General features: G+C 38.7%; 1 protein-coding gene across 4 annotated transcripts in view; it reads left to right on the plus strand.

Moving 5' to 3' along the window:
- Positions 1-18,666, plus strand: part of glceb (glucuronic acid epimerase b) — a 64,823-nt gene that overhangs the window by 13,015 nt on the left and 33,142 nt on the right. For 2 of the 4 annotated variants that reach the window (XM_075474190.1, XM_075474261.1), the window contains exon 2: positions 14,734-14,818. The exons of 1 other annotated variant lie outside the window; for it this stretch is intronic. The gene's annotated coding sequence lies outside the window, so the exon portion shown is untranslated. Of the gene's footprint in view, positions 1-14,478; positions 14,565-14,733; positions 14,819-18,666 lie in introns of those variants that run through there. One more of the 4 variants, XM_075474322.1, reaches the window with a different exon arrangement.

Below are 18,666 nucleotides of genomic sequence, written 5' to 3' on the forward strand. Positions count from 1 at the left end.
CAGTGTATTTACCTTATAGCTACCTCGTCTGCCTGTCAGAAAGGAATTGCTAACTGAAATAAGTAAATACATTTTAGGGATGGGTATTGAGAGCCAGTGCTAAACTGGTACCGGTTAATGTATGGTAGCAGTATGGGACAAACTGTGCCACTACAGGTTTATACCAGTATTTAATGGTAAGCTAATGACGACAAAGCTGGCAGCATCAGACGATAATGTTTGACTTGAGTGTCTTCATAGTTCCTGCTCTCCTGTCATGGCCAAACTCTCTGAGGTGTTCCACCAAATGCAGTAAAATGCATCCAAGGTTGTGGGTTAGAGAGTAACCTGAGGTAACGCTGAGGGCCGCTTCGCCAAAGCAGCTGTTTTCCACTGAGCCGTTTCATAGCTCCGATACTGCAGAGACTTACCAATGGAACCATGCCATCGTCCCCACCGTAACGTGTTACAAAAAACTCTTTTCACATGTTTACATTTCATATTTTTATTTAAATGATTAAATAGTATTAAGAGTAATTATGTGTCTGTGTAGATTAAAGGACAAGACCGTTTTTTTGACATTGGGCCCTTGATTTCACATTATAACATGATGTTCTACTCACCCCTGCTTGTTGTTGGTAATTTGGAGCTGTTCCGAAGATATTCGAGAGGCGTCTGGCTGCTCTCTTGAGATATTCGGCCATGAAACGGTTTCCTATGGGCAACGTTATACAGGCACAAACTATGCTGTTTATAATTTATTAATTACTGTACACTAGCACTGATAACGTGGAGGTGCGTCGCTTACTTACAGAAAGGCCCCAGCTGGGATTCAAACCTCATGCTGTGAGGTGACAGTGCAAACCACCGCACCACCTGTCATATTGTACAGTTACCACTGACACTGTTACAGGAAAGAAGAGTGAGATATGGGATGATATTTAATGAAGTTCAGTCATTTGAATGTGAGCAGGGAGTTCACTTGACATTTTGACCTCTACTGAGATCTATTATCTACATTTAAAGTTGAAACAATTGTTGATGTGATGCCTAGGACTCCACACTTTTACAAGCGTAAAAGAATGTATGTGAGAAGCTGAAGCAGCTAAATTAAACTTGACTCTCACTTATAGCTGTCACGGTTAACTTGTTTCTCTCGTAACAAGGTAACCAAGAAATGCACAACAAAAAAAAACTGTCAACTTTTAATTATTGCATGCATTTAAATATATTCACAAGTGAATTTCACACTTCAAGGAAGCGTATGGGCCTTGAGAAAATAGATTCTGAGCATAATAACAGTTGGATTGTGAAAAGACCTGGAATAGCTTGTGGTTCACGAGCACAAGGGTCGTACACGTGCAGGACTGTGTCGGCAGCAGGATGCTGGGCACATTGTTGCACGGAGCAAAGCTTTGGTCTATCACTTTTCTCACAATGGAGCAGGACGTTTATGTAATTTTAGCAGCCTCTCAGCTAATGAGCTTCGGCTCAAGCTGGAAGGCCAAAGAGGATTTAGCTGTGAGCAGTTAGACTTCAGACTACTTATGTTTTTCAATGAAAACGAGAAAATTTGAAAAAGCCTTTAAAAGATGACAGGGCAGCGTTGTTACTCTGCAGTTAACACTGCTGCATTAAAGCAAAGATATTTAAGTCTGCTGGCCTTAATGTGTGGACTTTTTCTTCCCATGAGTGGATCCTTTGTGTGTACAAGGAGTAGTTTTATCCTTAATCACATGCGGCTTAGTTGAACTGCAGCGCAGTCATATGTGAATATTTTAAACTGCTGCTGGCCATTGCATGTTGGAGAATGAGATGTTGACATTTTTCCTCCATCTTATTTATAACGAGCAGTAATTCTCAAATTTTAAAGTCGGTCATTCAGTGGCTGGTGAATTGTATGCAAGCTTTGAGTCCAGTTCTGCTTATGCAGTTCTTGTCACTTGGAATATCATTTTCAGTGTTGGTCAAGTTACTTTTAAAAAGTAATTAGTTATAGTTACTAGTTACTGCGCCCACACAGCCAATCATCATCGCATTTGCAACGGCGTCATCATCCCCACCCCTGCTCTCTCCAGGCTGCATGCAGCTGATGTGTAGCCGAAAGCCTACAACCAAAGCGTAGTAATGCGGCACTTTATATTCTCAGTAACGATAACGGCGCTGTAACGATGGGGAAAGTAATTAATTAGATTACTCCGTTACTGGAAAAATAACGCCGTTAGTAACGCTGTTATACTTAAACGCCGTTACTCCCAACACTGGTCATTTTTGACCTCTTTATTAAACTAGGAATCGCCTTCATGTTCGTTTGCTTTGGTTTACTGAAACCTGACTTCATTCTTTTGCTTTTCTTCTGCTTTTTTTTCCTTTTACATTTAACATATAATGAATGCTTCTGAATTCTGTGACAGCTTGCTGTAGAAAGCAATGGGAGTTTCTATACCATTGGAGTACAGGCATGCCTTTCACTGCTTTGCTTCTTTTCCACCCTTATCTACTCTTTATCTGATTCCAATCCTTACAAACACATTTGCCTTTCTTGTCATCTCTGAAAACCGTTGATATGAATGAGGAATTAGATTCATTATGGTATGTTTCAGAGTCGGTGCTTTAATCTTTTGCAGCTTAATAAAAGGGACTGATTGATAACTGAATGGTTTGTCAGAAATGGCAAAATAGGAACCGGATTTTGGATTTGGATTTTAATCCAACACAACACATTTCAGTTTCAGAAAGTGAGTAAATGGGAAATGTTTCATGTTCGCGTGGTGATTTCTAACCTTGTTTTGGTTCTATGGCGTGCATTACAATGTGTTTCTCATTCACCCAATCAGAAAGGCTTATGTTATATTTGGAGCACTTTTGCCAACAATCAAACTATGGTGAGCATATCAGGGGCTTGTGGGGGTTCAGTGTGTTTCCCAAAGATAGTTCAACTTATTTATGGGGCTTAAACTCTTGATGGTAGTCACAGCTGTAAAGCTTTTGCAATGCAACAAAACTGGCTCCATATCGATGTGCGTCTGCTTAAGGCTTGTGTGTAATAGCTCTACGAGTCTCACAATTTAGATTGATTAAAAAAAAAAAGAAAACTAATAACAAAACATGCACATCTATAGATGTTTTCACACCTGAACACTGGAAATTTCGGAGTACAGTTTTCGTATAAGAGGGAAAAGGTGATGCATGGTATGATGCCTTTAATGTCGTAAGCACACCTTTGTGCTATCATAGAAATGGATAAGATGTGTGGTCAAACTGGGAAAAAAGCTCCAGAAAGATGAGTCGAGTTATCCAAAGCAATTACGTTCAAGAGTGACAGCAGAAGATTGGCAGCACTCTGCTGCCCTGATGGGAGTAATAATTTGCTTGGAAATGCCAGTTAAAGTTAAACCAGCAGAATGAAGTAAAGACAAGGTCGGCTTGAAAGAGACATTTTCTTTTTAAATCACCTCAGGGCTTATCCTCTGAACAGCTTTCCTCTCTGCTGCCACACGTGTTCGGCCATGTTGCTGGAAGGCCTACAGACTCCTGACATTTCTGGGAAATTCCTCAGCTGTGTGCCAAGGAGCTTTACATACGAAATCTACTTGAGATTATCTCGGGAACTCTTTAGCTCTTCTCTGTTTTCTTTCTTTCTTTTTAGGTATTTTTCCTGAAGGCTAGATTAGAGCCGCCCATGTGAACAACAACCCTGGAAAAAACATGCGTGACTGAAGTTTGGGTACTCTGCAAGAGACAGGTTATTGAGCTAAATCTAATCAAGTTGCTAAGAGAGGGTCAATTTTCTTCTCGTTAATAAATCAACACATTTACCTAAAAGGCACACATAGGCACAGCCTGCACATTCATGTCTTTGAGCGTCTCTGTTGCTCCTGTAATTAGTCTTGTCAAGATCATTACAATTGTCACCTGACCACGAATTCCTCCAGAAAACGAATCATAGCAATAATTACTGCTCTGTTGCTTGGCTCTATTCCCCCTTTTTAACACCGAAACGGTGCCTTGAAATCCCCTCCTATCACTGTTCCCCTCCCAAGACAGGAATGATTGGAATCATAAAGTGGATCTTCCGAGTCACATTACATTTACATTGCAAAGTTTGTTTAGTTTCCCTATTTTCAGCTGCCTCCTTTTCCATACAGATTAGAGAGGCCATGGTGCCAGAAAAAAGCAGTGCAGATGTTTTGAGTGACATTAGTGATGTAAATGTGCTCAGCATATAAACCGTGCAGGAATTAAGACTACAGTGGAAACTGCTTATAGTGATCACGTTGGTCCAGAGCCAATTTGAACACTATAAGCGGTTGATTACTAAAGCCGAATTTGTATTACAGGTATTTCACTTATTTTTTTATGCAGAATAACATCTAACTGCCATTTGTATGGTTTTTCAATGAGAAAAATGAAATGAAACGGATAGCTTCAGCATTTACTGAATTTTATTATCATGCAAGTTTAATTACAGTAGTGCGCAGACATACTGTAGGCTAACTCAAATACAGTACGTAACTTATTCTCTGCTGTGCCGCTGGTGCATTTTTTATTTTTTTTTTACAAGTCTGAAAATAAAGTTTGAATTCAATCCGCCTTTCAGCACCCCTGCTCGGATCTATGCTCCTCCGTGCCGGTGTTCTGTCGATTTGTGCTACTTGGCGTGAAAACGAAACTTAGAAAATCGGCTCGGCGCATGTGCAAAACCACAAAGTAGCAATTTTCGACAAGTAGGAGAAATCGAATGAACAACACTGGCCTCCCATCTTACAAGAACCAGCCTGGAGCTTCCAGCGGTCACACGCGCATTCAATCCGCTCTCCAGCACCCATCCTCGGACACATGCTCCTCCATGACTTCCTTTTTCCAGCCATGATTCGCGCGCTTGCTGCCCGGTGTCAACTCGTTACGTTAGCTAGCGAGGCAGAAGCAGACGTCCAGAAAGGAATCAAGGGAGTAATAAATAAAATAGCTACACGTAGTTTTAAAATGATTTTTGCACATGTTTACATTCATAAAATGGCCAAAATTTAACATTATAAGATTTCTTGATTACTATAAACGAATTATTTAAACAGCATTTGTATAGAAATGATTCTGTCCCAAGCCTTTTGATCTATATAAGTGGTTGATTACTATATGACCACTATAAGAGGTTTCCACTGTCAGTGTGTCTGCTATGATGGAATGAAACTACCTGAAACATTTTGGCCTCCCATGTCTCCTTTTTGTTACTATTTCTGTCTCTGTCTGACTCTCCATCTTTTCAGGCCGAAGTCTTGACATTTTAACAACAAGACTCTGATTGAGGAATAATGATATATGCGTATGCAGAATTCTGAGGGGAGGAAAATAACCTCTGCCTCTCTCTTCCCTCAGAGCTTCTTTGTTCCACTGTCTTTATTTTTTCATTCTGTCATATCTGCCAGAGATTGAGCGATATATACCATCAAAGCCTTTTGAGGCTTCCCACTCTCTCCCAAAATCCTTTTGATTTCTGACAGCATGAGCTGCTTAATATTCTAAACTAGTCTGTGGCCTTTTTAGAGAACTAACAAGGTTCTGAAGATGCAAGTCTTGTCTTCGTGCGAAAGGCAGCTGGGACACAGCCCTCTTCTGTTTTTTCCAGAGCTAACACCACAGTGTTTTTGCTGCTAACAAGTTCAGAGCTGTTCGAGCTGGTGTAAGATACAGAGGCCAGTAGGCTGCATCCTCATATCATTTGTCATTATGCACATGGTCAGTTAGAGTGCTCATATCGTGTTATGACTCTTGATTTTGCTTCTCACTTTGGGGTGAAATTGTAACAGAACATTAGGTTGTTTTTATTTTTTTTTGTTCCATTGTTTGAGATTTGAAAGTATAAAATGGCTCAACACGACATCTTGAAATGAATTTTTATCCATTTATGACTTTCTACTGTAGAACAAAATCATTTGTAAACTCATCTTGGAAATTCCTGTCAAATCTGAACATAACTCCAGGAGATTAGCATAAAATTGTCTTTCAAGTCTTTTATCAAGTATTTTGTTGGCTATAGGTTTATCGTTTCATTTTTCCATGATGCCATTAATGACTCCTGGGCCTTAACTAGTACTGCCAACTTTTTTCTACTAGCTGGAAAGAGTTCACTACAGAGAGCAGCACACAGTCTTGAGGCACCAGGAGTATTTGCTCGGTTTCCAAAATCTAACCCTCCTATTCACTCTTATCTTAGTTTTTTTTTTTTTCTCTCTTGCAAACTTTCCAGTGCTCACTCCCACTCCAAAGCTTGTCCTGTCAAAGACACTCGAGTCATCATGTTTCACTGTTTTGTTATTTCGGAATCAATACGAAATGTAACGTGCTGCTTCCCTAATGCATGTTTTTTTGTTTATTTTAAAGGAATATAGAATGAAAAATTCTGAAGCTGGAAATAGGAGAGCAAAGAGTTTGTTAACAGCTGCACCCAGTCTGGATTTCAGTTGGAGCAACAGACCTGCATTTTCACAGCCGCACAAAGGAAGGGACAGTCTCTAAATGCATGCAAAGCATCTCTAAATAACATCAGAATTTACCGTCTATATTCCTGAATGCTTGTGACAGCCACAACGCTTCTCTCAGCGTGTGATACAAACCCACTGAAACCCTCTTTGTTTTGCTAAATCCAGTGTGAAAATTACCCTGAGGTTTTGAGAGCTGGAAGAGGTTGCATGGGAATGAAGCTTCGGAAGAATACGCCCAGCACTGGTGAATAGTTTGGGTTCACAGGTTTGTAGCATTTAAAGTGGGCTCACTCATTAAACCGTAGAAGAATAAAATCCTATTTCCTCCATGTGAGGCCTATAAATATAAAGCAATAACTGTATTTGGTCTCTTGGTGGAAGTAGATTTGTGTTGACTACACAGTAATTTTTATTGTGTTGACAGCTCACTGTGAATTAGTAATGTGGATTAGTGTTAAACTTTTCAAGAGTCAGTTTTATTTCATATTTGATGATGTAAATTAGCCTTAAAAGGTACACTTTCCCCTCTTTAAAAAAAGAAAAATGCTTTGACATCATTACCATTTAGCTTCTTTCTATGAATATACTTGTGTATAAGGAGGGATAGATTTATTTGTTGTGTTTGCTTACAGGCTTGTCAGTATCATCAAATAGAATTGTTTTTATGACAAACAATTTAATTGGTGGCTCCGCTTATATTCATAGCGTCCACTCCTGGAAAAAGAGTAGTTTGTTTTAATCTGGCGGTTTCCCTTGGACTGGCTTAAATTGTTTGTTTTTCTCTAAAACTGCATTTCATGGCACTTACGTTTGAATCCGTTCACTCCAGCTCTGCAAGCAGAAATCTCAGTTAATTTAGCTCTTCACTTTTGCAGGCTCAGAATTCTTGGATAATTCTTCGGGCCTCAGATGGTCATTGATGGCTGGCACCACCGTGGTATCAGTGGTGCGATTATTCAGTGTTTGGTCAGTCACAGAGAAAATGACTGTTTCATGAATCCCCAGCAGATGGGACTTTGGCTCTTTTTTTACAAGTCTCAATAGATGGCTGCATGTGTCACAATGACGGCAAAAGAGGAACAACTCGAATAATTGATGACTGAATACCATTCCTAGTTAAACTAAATTAAATATAGCGTTCTTAAAATAAATATCCTCTGACTGTAACGTTAAAGTTCATTATTAATGTATAGGATGCCAACCTCTTGCTTCTAACAGGTTAATTGGGTTGCGGCAGTATGTAAAGGTAATAAAAAGGCTGTCAGTATCGTGTTAATCTCAGAGAATTACATGATAAAGCACCTTGAAGCAAAGTTAATGTTGATTTGCTTTTTTCTGCCCTTGGTCACACATCCTGAAGAGATTATTTTCAGAGCTCATTCTTTGGCCTAGTTCAGCTTTAAACTTTAAACATCTAACTTAAAAAAAATCTAAGTCAGTATGGCTGGAAAAAGGGGCTCTCCATCACCCAGTCTGATGTAATTGCAGCTTATTTTGTTGTGTTAAAAAGGACGGGTTTTCCCCCCTGTTGTAGTGAATGGGTTATGTTGGTCATGCTCTAACACTGATTTGTGTATATAGTGTATATAGTGTATCATATGCATCCCCTTATGCTGCTTTCACAGCTCTAAACAAGGCAGTTAGCAGAGGGTCCATCGGGTCCTATGGGTGGGAGCACATCCTGCAGTTAGTCGATTGGATTGGGATCTGGGAAGTCTAGAGGCTGGGTTAACACTTTATAAGGTCAATGTTTTTTGGTAATTGCTCTTACAGTGGAGGGTATTTGCTTGTTCTTCAACATTGCTTATGTGGTTGGTGTATGAATGCTCGGATGCCAAGTCTCCCTGCAGAACATGGCGGTGTTGATGGGCAGTGATATTCAAAAGGTTATATTGTTGTAGCCTGTCTGTGTAAGGACTAAACACTTTAGAATTTAAATTGTTCCCATGGTTAAATAATATGCAGTAAGCTGAGAAAAATTGTGGATTATCCACAGGAAATTGGACATCAGAGTTTCAGACAGATCTCGAACGTATTTCATGTCATTTTTAGTGTAATGATCACACGACTCAGAAACGACATTAGTGACTTTTGCTGTGTGACGTAGTGATGCATGTATTTTTCTTTAAGCTGAACGAACTTGGTATAATTTTGTAAAAAGTTGTTGTAGTTTCATCGGAGGTGAGGAGATTCTTGATCAGTTTTGAACAGGGTCTGCCGCCACATGCAGAAAATGATTTATTGATTCTAACAAAAAAAAGAACTCGCACTACAAGGAACAAATGTGTAGCTGTGCTTTTCTTTCCATTTGAGGCTCAGTAGATGCAGGTTATCCCAGTTTCTTCCCCATTAAAGTGCCTAACTTAGAACCAGCTCTTCATGTTTTTACTGCCAAAGCTCTGCTTCCAGGCCATGTGAACTGGTTCTACATTAGTACCAAGTATTCTGGTCCAGAGTAAAGTCCAGAGCCAGTGTGGCATTCAGTCGTCTTAAATCTTGAGAAATGAAGCGTGTCAGCTCAGACCTCACGTCATTTTCCTGTTATTTAAGTTTTAATCAGCAGTCATGCTTGTAAACATTGTCCACGTAGCGCGCTGTACACAATTCTCAGTATTCAGTTGAATTCAAAAACCATGTTTGCAGCTGCATTTGGAAACACTATCAGACTGTAGCACCAGCACTGATATAGCTGTGCTTGAAAAGGAGTGTAAGACACTGATGATCCATTTTGGGCACAGGGGTTGAAGTAGAGCTTTAGAAAACTAATTGCATCCACACTGTGCCTGATAAATATTTCAATGTTTATGTAAAGAGCAAATCGTGTTCTCTGTGTGATATTTACTTTTTAGTAGGGATGTGCATTTCAACTGAAAATCTTATTCAATGCCCATAGTACATGAATAATGAGCTCATACAGCAACATAATCTTTCTGTGACCAATGTGATCTATGATAATGTATGCTCAGGGCGCGGGCGCACACACACACACACACACACGCACACACACAAGCAAGCTTATACTGCTGTCCTCATTAGGACATTACACAGACTGCCATTCACTGTGTACAGCCTAAGCCTAATGCTAAGTTTTGCTGCTTTAGGACCAGGTGTTAGTCCTGATAAGGTCACTGATTTATACCAGAAAAGGTCCCAATGAGGTAATGAAAATAAGAAGACACCAGCACACATTGTGATTTCAGTCACACAACATTATCTCCTCTGTTCTGGTGCTGAACAGATCAAGTGGTAAGTTGATAACCATCTACCCTCAGGCCAATCTACCCTAGCATCAGCCAGGCCAAAGGGGGAAAAGGGGAAGATTATTTTTCCTCTCAATAAAAATTCAAATTCAAGTAGCCTTAGAGCCACGAGATAATGTTTTTAAAGTTTACACTTAGAAGCATTGCTTGCTAACTAATCTTAATGTAAATATGTTTTCTTCTGATCACAATTTTAATCTCCTATTGCCTGAATGGGTAGGATTCTTTCTGTGGTTCAACTTTTAGCTTTGTTCTTAAATCTTCCCAAAATGCAAATCTCGCTGAAACACATAGGTCTGGGGTTCTATGATATATTTAGTCTATGATGTAAATAGGTGCTCCCAAACAAAAAGCCACAAAAGATGGAAGAGTGATAAATCCTGCCAATATTTGCTGCTGATGTAAACGAGAAAAGTTGAATTTCAAAATGATCCATTTTATATATCGTATGTATTTTCATTAAATTATATTCCATTAGACTTTTCTACATTTTCTGCACAATTTCTACATTTTCCTTTATGTAAATGAAGTCATCTCAACTGTGAATTGATGCAGAAAAGACACAAATCACTGTATAAGAATTGATAAGAATGCAGGAAATGTCTGATGCTCAAAATTCTCTGCAGGACGCCCCGCTCGATGCGTCTCCATTGGCATTCAAACGAAACATATCCCTATGCTATGCCTTAAAGTGATAGCGGGAATGGTGCAGAATGAGCTTCGGGAAGAATGAGCTCTACTTAACTGACGTTTACTTTCATTTTCTGCCGGCAGAGCCCCTGCCTCCAAATGTATTATTACCCTCATACAGTAGCCAGGGAATATTGATTCAGACTGCTGACATTTCTTCTTCCTTCACCCTCTGACTGGGTAGCAGTCTGGGAAAGCTGCTTTCACCAGCAGACACATCTTCCCTTTGTGTCATCAGAATGAAATTGTCAGAAAAAAAATCATAATTCTGAAGATATTTTTTTGGCTTTTAGACTTTAAACATTTTAAGATATATATACATGAGATGTCATTTACCTTTTTAAGATATCTTTGTTTTTACTTTAGATGCAATTGCTTTTAGTGAGTCTAATCACAGCAAACATGGTCTATTTCCATCTTTTATACTCGTTTTGTCAACAGCATTTTGGCTTATGCATTTTTTCTTTGTATTTTCCCTTTTTTATATTACTAGAATTATTTATATATTGTATTTTCATTTTACAATATATGTTTTAATGAAATTATTTGGTAAATAATAATTATATTGCAAAAAATGGAAATAATTCCATCCCACAGCTTTCATAACAATGCCTGATCGTTTTTTTTATTTTATTTTTTTTATCCTAACTGGAATTCGTGTGGATAAATATGAGGACAGGGTGGTGTGTTTGAGCAGCCTGTGACGACAATATATTTCAACGTTTTATATATATATATATATATATATATATATATATATTTTTAAGTAGGAATCTTTAGAATAAGGTTGCTGTGTATTGATCCTGTTTGAGATACCGTCCCACCCACAGGTGTTATCTATTGTAGTACGTAGTTAATATAATACAACCATGAGTACCTATCATAGTACGTACTATGCTGAAGTAAAAAGACACGTTCTCCGTGCTCTCGTGCCTCATTATTCATAGTACATCACAAAAGTAATGCTATCTCTAATAATATATATGAGATTACATCGTGTGTAATATTGTGATAAGATTGCATAAGATGAAGTATCTAAAGGGAACTTTGTAGAATAGTTATTGAACAGCTGCAGACCCACATCACAGCTTGGTGTAAGTGTGGTCTCATTGCAGCACTATCATAGTTTCCTAGATCTTTGTAACCTTTTCCCACCATCTTTCCTGAACCCCATAGCGTTTTCCATTGTGGTCCAATAAAAGAGCTTAGGAAAAGTTAGTTGGAGGCAAATCTTTTTGTACCATTTGACTGGAAAGGGAAGGCTAACTGTGCAAGCAGCTAGCTTAACTTGCACTCAGAAAAATAGCCTCAAAGTAGTTGGCTGTGCATCATAGGTTTTAGTTCTAATTTGATATTGACCAGTTTTACTTTAATCAGATCAACTTGTCACTAAGGTACCACAAATTGCCACACTTCTTTTAATTAATTAAGATGTTTGTATCTTCGCTGGCTGACAGGAAACACCATTTTTGTCACTTCCTGTTTTTGGCGCAATTTTGGGAAATGAGATCTCCGCAAACTAATGATCAACCACTCAAATGAGCCCATGACATTCTACAAGATAGCCCCACTCATTTGCATGATAAAGCAGAAATGTACACATGCTGGTAAACAAAGAAACTGAGAATTTTAAAAAGAGTACATGGGAAACCAAGGGTGTTGGGAGGGAAATAAGTAGACATTATTCAACCTATACACAAAGAAAAGTACAATGACTTAGTTAAATACAATAGGTTTAGGGAAATAAATGGTGGGAAAATGCAACAGTAAAATAATGGGAAAAAAAACAATTAGGAAGAAATTAAAAAAATGTATAAATGCACTATTACTAATTGAAGAAGTTAAAAAAGAAAATTGAACAACATGAATAAATAATAACACAAAGTTACACAAATATATGTGAAAATGAAAGAAGTATTATCAATAGTTTCACATTGTACACATTATTTGATAATAACCTTTACAACGATAACCTTTATTGACATATTAATTTGTTTATAGAGTCATTTATATTTTTGTACATGTATATTTTGAATTATTTTGCATTCTGACCATTTCAGTTCAGAGAAAATGTTTAAGAAGACCTTAAAATGCAGACATTTAATTTAAGAAACAAACACAAGTTTAATTTCTATGGTATGAGTGATTCTGTGGTTATTCCAACTCAAAATGACTCCATTATCTTGGAAGATATCGACAACAATTCATTCATTTCATCGAGCCTTATTCTTGGCTTTCTTATCGTTTTCCCTTCAATTGCTATCAAACTGCTGTAAACCATGCAGTGACTGAGGGGAGCCCAGCCCGTTTTATTTCTACAGCGTCTAATTTAAGTGCTTTGTCGATCAGCACATTTCATAATATAGATCAATGTGTTCTCTTTGATCTTGCGATTTAGCACCTTTTTTAATTTGATAACTAGTTCCATATGAGGGGTAGAAATGAAGTGGTAAGATTAATTGCAGAGTCAACTATCTGTGTGACTCTGCATATTTAAACTGATTGATTAGCTTTACTTTGATGACCCCACTCTCGAGAAGCCTGTAAATTAATCAGCAGCAATTACAAATATGCATTTGAGTCCTGACCTTTATTTATTAAGCATCAGTGTTGAGGTGTATCGAGCATTGATTTAAGGGTATAATTAGCCACAGTGGACAAAAATAACGGCGTTTAATTATAGTTCACTTTGAAAAGTCAGTATTGAAAAGCTGCGAAGGAGCAATCGTCATAATTTATTTAGACTACATAAAGGATTTCTTTCGAGAGTGTTGAGCCTGCTTAAATCATGATGCTGTAAGAAATATTGAAAAAATCAGTCAACTGATCAATAACTGAACCATTCCAGTGAACATGTAAACATTTACCTGAGTCAACTTGGCCTGTAACCAACAACCTTGACAGTGTTTTTCCTTTCACTCAGTGCATTCTTCACCTTCATGTCACCCTGAGTAGCAATAAGCTGGAATAGAAAATTGATGAATGGCTGGCCAAAATGTGGTCAGGAAGCACACGTTTACAATTGAATAATGAGGCCTTTAGTCTTGAGGGCTTTCTTATAAATTGTGAAGGAGGTCAATTCAAATTAAGTTATAAGAGTGATATCCGTAGCTTCACAGATGTGTACAAAAGGTTTGAAAAAGGAAATGAGAAAATCTATAAATATTTGCATGCAGTACTGCAAATAATGCATTGAAGCCAACAAAGTCCATGGAATATACTTTATCATATATTATAGATTAAAGGTTTTCAGTCTTTTTTTCCTGGAAGCCCACATGCACACACACACACTGATTAACATACTGTGCTCACAATAGAAGACTAACCTCCAAAACTTTACTGTGACTCATTTTTAAAACAATCAGTCCCACTTTTGCTTCCACAAAAAAAATTGCAGCCTTTAGCTTTTACCTGTGTCCAGGATTGAGATGTCAGGTGTAATGTTTGTGACAGCCTGTTCCGGGCTTTCATTCATTCCTAGGTACTGGAGTCCGTCTCAGACAGGTACAGAGAGCTGAATGGGAGAATAATCTCAAACTGTGTGTTTGGCCAGGCTGGGTGAAACGGTGTCCTACCAAAATACAATTATTATTGGGTTTTTTCTCTCATTCATTGCCCTGGAAATATTTCTTTGAATCCGATTCATCTTCAAAGTGAGCGGGCTCATCATTGCAGTCGAGCCCTTCCACATCCACAAAACTGGAAAGGTAGAGGGCGAGCACTCATTATTCCCATAAGTACACATCTACATCAGTTAATGGAGACTTAATTTCCCACATCTGTGCATAAATGCCCATTGCACATGCTCTGTGCTCTGTGATTGGACAGTTTCAGCTGCAGTGTAAATTGTCTCCCCTTTTGACATTTTTCCTACTCTACTTTTAATTGAAAACTCATTTCTCAGCTGTTTGAACAGAGTTGTAGGTGCACTCTTTCAAAATCTCGTTTATTTCCTGCAGTCCTAAAAATCGCACAAGCACTTGTCCATGAAACAACCGGTGCACTTCGTTGTGTAACAGCAGTGTTTGATGTGCTTCATCCTCAAACAGACTTGATCATCCTGTGAAGATGTCATGATTTTCCACAAGTGCAAATCTAATTTTTACAACCTCTGTGGTGTGAAGACCTCGCAGATCTATGATCCTGATTCTAGGTGACGCCTGGGTTCAAGACCCCTGTTGTACATGATAATGTTGTCAGGTTCTTGTTCAAACTTATACTTAACCTGCTCTTGCACATCATGTATACAAAATTACACTTTTGAATGCAAGGAAACTTTGAGTATCATGAATAAATTTTACGTTTTCGTCTCTTTTGTTTAGGTGCTGAAGAACCTCCTCGTAGAAAGTACCAGAGGAGTTTGAAGGTGGACGGGATGTTTGATTCTTTGTAAATGGATTAGAAGAGGTGAGCATCCTTTCACAGTAACATACTCGTTAGTTGAGCTAAAATTATAGCTAATTACACATCCTACCATGTCCCAGTATACATGTATGTGGAGGAAAACATTAAAGGGATTTTGCAGCTTTCAACTCTTTCTGTAGATTATGGAGCATTTAAGTAAAGCCGATTTAACTACACAGATGTTGTATTTAGGTTACTTAAATAGTGACTTTGTCAGGTGACACATTCTGGAAATGTTTCAAGCGACTGTGAGTTGACACTTAGTCTTCAACGGGCAGATTTTCAGTCATAATTTCTAGCAGATCCAGCCGTCTGATTCGGTCCCCGACCGCACTATCTTGGTGTATTTGTCCAGTTTAGAGGAGCTTGAACGTTTCATTTGAACGTCCTTAATATCAAAATTGGGGTTAAGATACTGTTAGCTGAAGGTCGATAAGTCCCAAGAAGAAAACACAGAGGAGGTTATTTTCTCGATGACTTTCATCCGCACTCTTTGATCGTGACCTTGTTTGTAACAACCTTGTTTGTTTTAATAGAATAATATACCTGATGTTTACTGCAACCTCTCCGGCATGCAGATTTTTTTCTTGACTTTATTACACAGACAAATTAAATCTTGCATCTTCCACTCATATATTGACTCTGAGGAATAGAATGGCCTGGTCTTGTTTCTACAATGAAATTTTATAGGTATGTCTTCTTCTCCTGAAATCACTGAATTCTTTTTTAATTTATTTTATTTTTTATATATAGTATAAGGAAAGGCAGAAAAGGCTTTCAACCAACTGTGGGCTCATTAGCTTGTATAAAACGGATAATTGTGTGTCAGCTTGAGGAGATGAAAGCACGTTCCCATGCAGCACCATTATAATTTGAGTAGTCACACACCATTTCACTGCTGATGTTTGAGGTTATTGTGTCACATGGTCATTGTGTTGGCATTACCTTCTGTGTAGCTATTTAGCTAACAATGTTAGTGGCATATCTCAATTTTAGTTGTGCAGACATCTGTGTGAACACATGCTGAAAATGACTCACTTACTTCAGTACAGTCTGGTTTTATAATCATAGTATAAGAGGATAATTGTATTTTTAGTTTCATGTTTCAGCCCTGCTGATATGGACATTTGGCTAGTCTCAAAACTGGTCTTGTTTGCTAGTTGTTGTTTGTGGCTATTAAGATAGAAATGGGAAAGGGGAAATGAAGGGGAGCTTCAGTGACTAAAAGCAAAACATCTAATTGGTTTGACATCAATACAAAATCCAGGCATGTATGGCACAAATATCCCCTGAAAGCATTGGATTGGTTACTGCTTTGGATTGCCACCAGGGAAGAAACGGCTGCAGCTCAGGAGGAAGAGCAGCCGGACGGTCGTGGTTCGACTCAAGGCTTCTCCGGGCCACACGTTGAAGTTTCTTTTGGCAAGACACTGAACTCACTTTGCCTACCGATGTATCAATCGCTGTAACAAACAGCACTGTGTAGTGTGAAAGTGCTCTGAGTGGTCAGACTGACATCCATTTCAGTCCATTTCAAGCTTTTGTCTAGAAAAAGACAGTCATTTTTGTCTGAACTGACAAGAATAAGGGAAATAATAAGTGGACCTCAGGCTCTGTCTCTATGAAGTGTTTTATTATGTAGCATGAATGCATTCTGACACCGTTGAGTTAATGTGCATTTATGAGTAAATATGTAAAAATTTCTGTTGGTGAAGTCGGCACCTACGCTGTCTTGATAAGGTCCCTCACTGTCATGGACACATTTTCTGACATTCAACTAAGAAGATAACGGCACAAAAAGCCAAAAATCCTTGTTTACTTTTTGCTTTACACTTGGAGTCAGTGGAAATCTTTACCATGAAAGGCGTTTTCCAACAACTCAAGCGTCGGCGCCCAAATTTGCATAATTGCAAATGGATAGAAAAATCTGTGGTTATCAAAATAACCACGCTCATGTGCATAAATATAGCTAATTAAACCCAAAATATATAAAATATGTATAGTGTTAAATTTGTTTTAAGCCCTTAAATATTCATATTTCAGTTTTTAGTTGCAGTACCCGATCAGTGTGCACTAAACCTTACAAGGCGGGACTGTTTCCTGCTGTTTCGCATGTATCCTCCCCTCCGTTCTCACTGCTTAATCCCTCAGCAGACCTCAGCTATAAGCTTTTTGGTAATGACCTGCTTAATCCTCCATAGTAAAACACTCTGGCGCATTAACTTCAAAGCAAAGTTTACCAACTTACTGGCTTCCTCCTGAACAAAACTTGTAAGTATTACTGTGTGCGGGGCAGGTTTATGTGTTGGTGAAGGTCCGTAAGCTGACCATCTGTCAATCTTAAGACATGCAGGAAGAAAGGTGGTCTTGAATTATTTACTGGCTTACACACCTAAGCTGCTTTTTGGCAGTCAGTTGTTTCAACTTGTCTCGCCTGTAACATAAAGAAGCAGCTATTCAGGAATTGTATCATGAATATAAAGTAAATAAACTGACCTCATATCAGTTCAGATGAGGGTGATCTATATCTTGGCAACAGACAAATTGATTTGTGTTGATAAGTGTTCTTTTCATGATATACTATGTGATTGTAAGTCTATTTTAATACAAAATGGTTGTGGGATAAAGACTTTGTCAATTTATTTTTTCGCCTTTTGCCTTGGATTCTCCCCGGAGCCTTCACAGTGTCATAATCGGGCTCCGAACCACAGCGAACACCCACCGTACTTATCCACGCACACATGAACGTGCACCATCTCCACAGGAGCTAACATGCCTCTCAGCTTCATTATAAGCTGATAATTTACAGGCAGTCTCCCAGCTGCAGCCTCACCTCACCAGTGGTGGAGCGCAGTGAAATGCCAGGAGTTTAGTTTGGGCAACAGCCCCTGAACCTCCAGTGTGCCGGGTTTCTGCGACAGTCACTCCCCAAAGGTTCCTCACAGGCACTTGACATTTTATTGCCGTGATGACTGCATCATGGCAATAAAATGTCAAGAGAGAGAAGAAAAATTCTTGTCAACTGTCCCCAAGCACAGTGCTGTAGCGTTTTTCCCATGTTGGGAATGTTGAGCATTTTGATCTGGGAGAACAGCCGGTTTGATCCTTTTGAACTTGCTGTTGAAAAGATTTGATTTCTTAAAACATTTAACCCTCTCTCTCAGGTGGCAGGAAGTGTTTCCTTAGCTGTATTACTTTGAGATTTAGAGGATAAAAATCTCCACATCCAGACACGAGTCGAAACAAAACAAAGCATCGCCTGCCGCATCACGGCCTCCATCATCTGTTACAATCAACACCGCCACAGACACATGTTCACAATTAAAGCTTAAAGCCTTTGATGTTCTGCAGTAGCAGCACAATTGCATCACAACTGGGACATCAGGGATTCATCACAGCGGTGAAGCTGCTCGACCTGTCAGTCTGTTAAGTGTTCGCTCAGCCCGCTGCAGTGGGAAGTTGTCGGCAATATCAAGTAGGAGCGAGATGTCATTAAATATAACGGCGTTAGGCGTGATCAACAGACAGTTTGCCATTCACACCATATTGTAAGAGAGCATCTTGCATTTAGTCTAAATATAATACCTGTTAATGCACCGATGATAATTATCACTAACATTGATTAATGATTACCCGAGCAGCAGTGATTTTTGTCAGTTGACTCTAGCTCCCACCCTTGAGTGAGTGTGCTCACTTTCAAATGTATGCTGAGGGAGACTCATCTTTTACAGGAGTTTATGGTAGTTTTTGCTTACGTTCTCTTCAGCATTTTTTATTATAGCACATTGGTGCTTTTGATGGCAACAGAATCACTTCTACTCTGGATTCTTTCTCCTCTATCTAACATAATG

The sequence above is a fragment of the Odontesthes bonariensis genome, chromosome 1 (assembly GCF_027942865.1).
Source record: "Odontesthes bonariensis isolate fOdoBon6 chromosome 1, fOdoBon6.hap1, whole genome shotgun sequence".
Lineage (NCBI taxonomy): Eukaryota > Metazoa > Chordata > Actinopteri > Atheriniformes > Atherinopsidae > Odontesthes > Odontesthes bonariensis.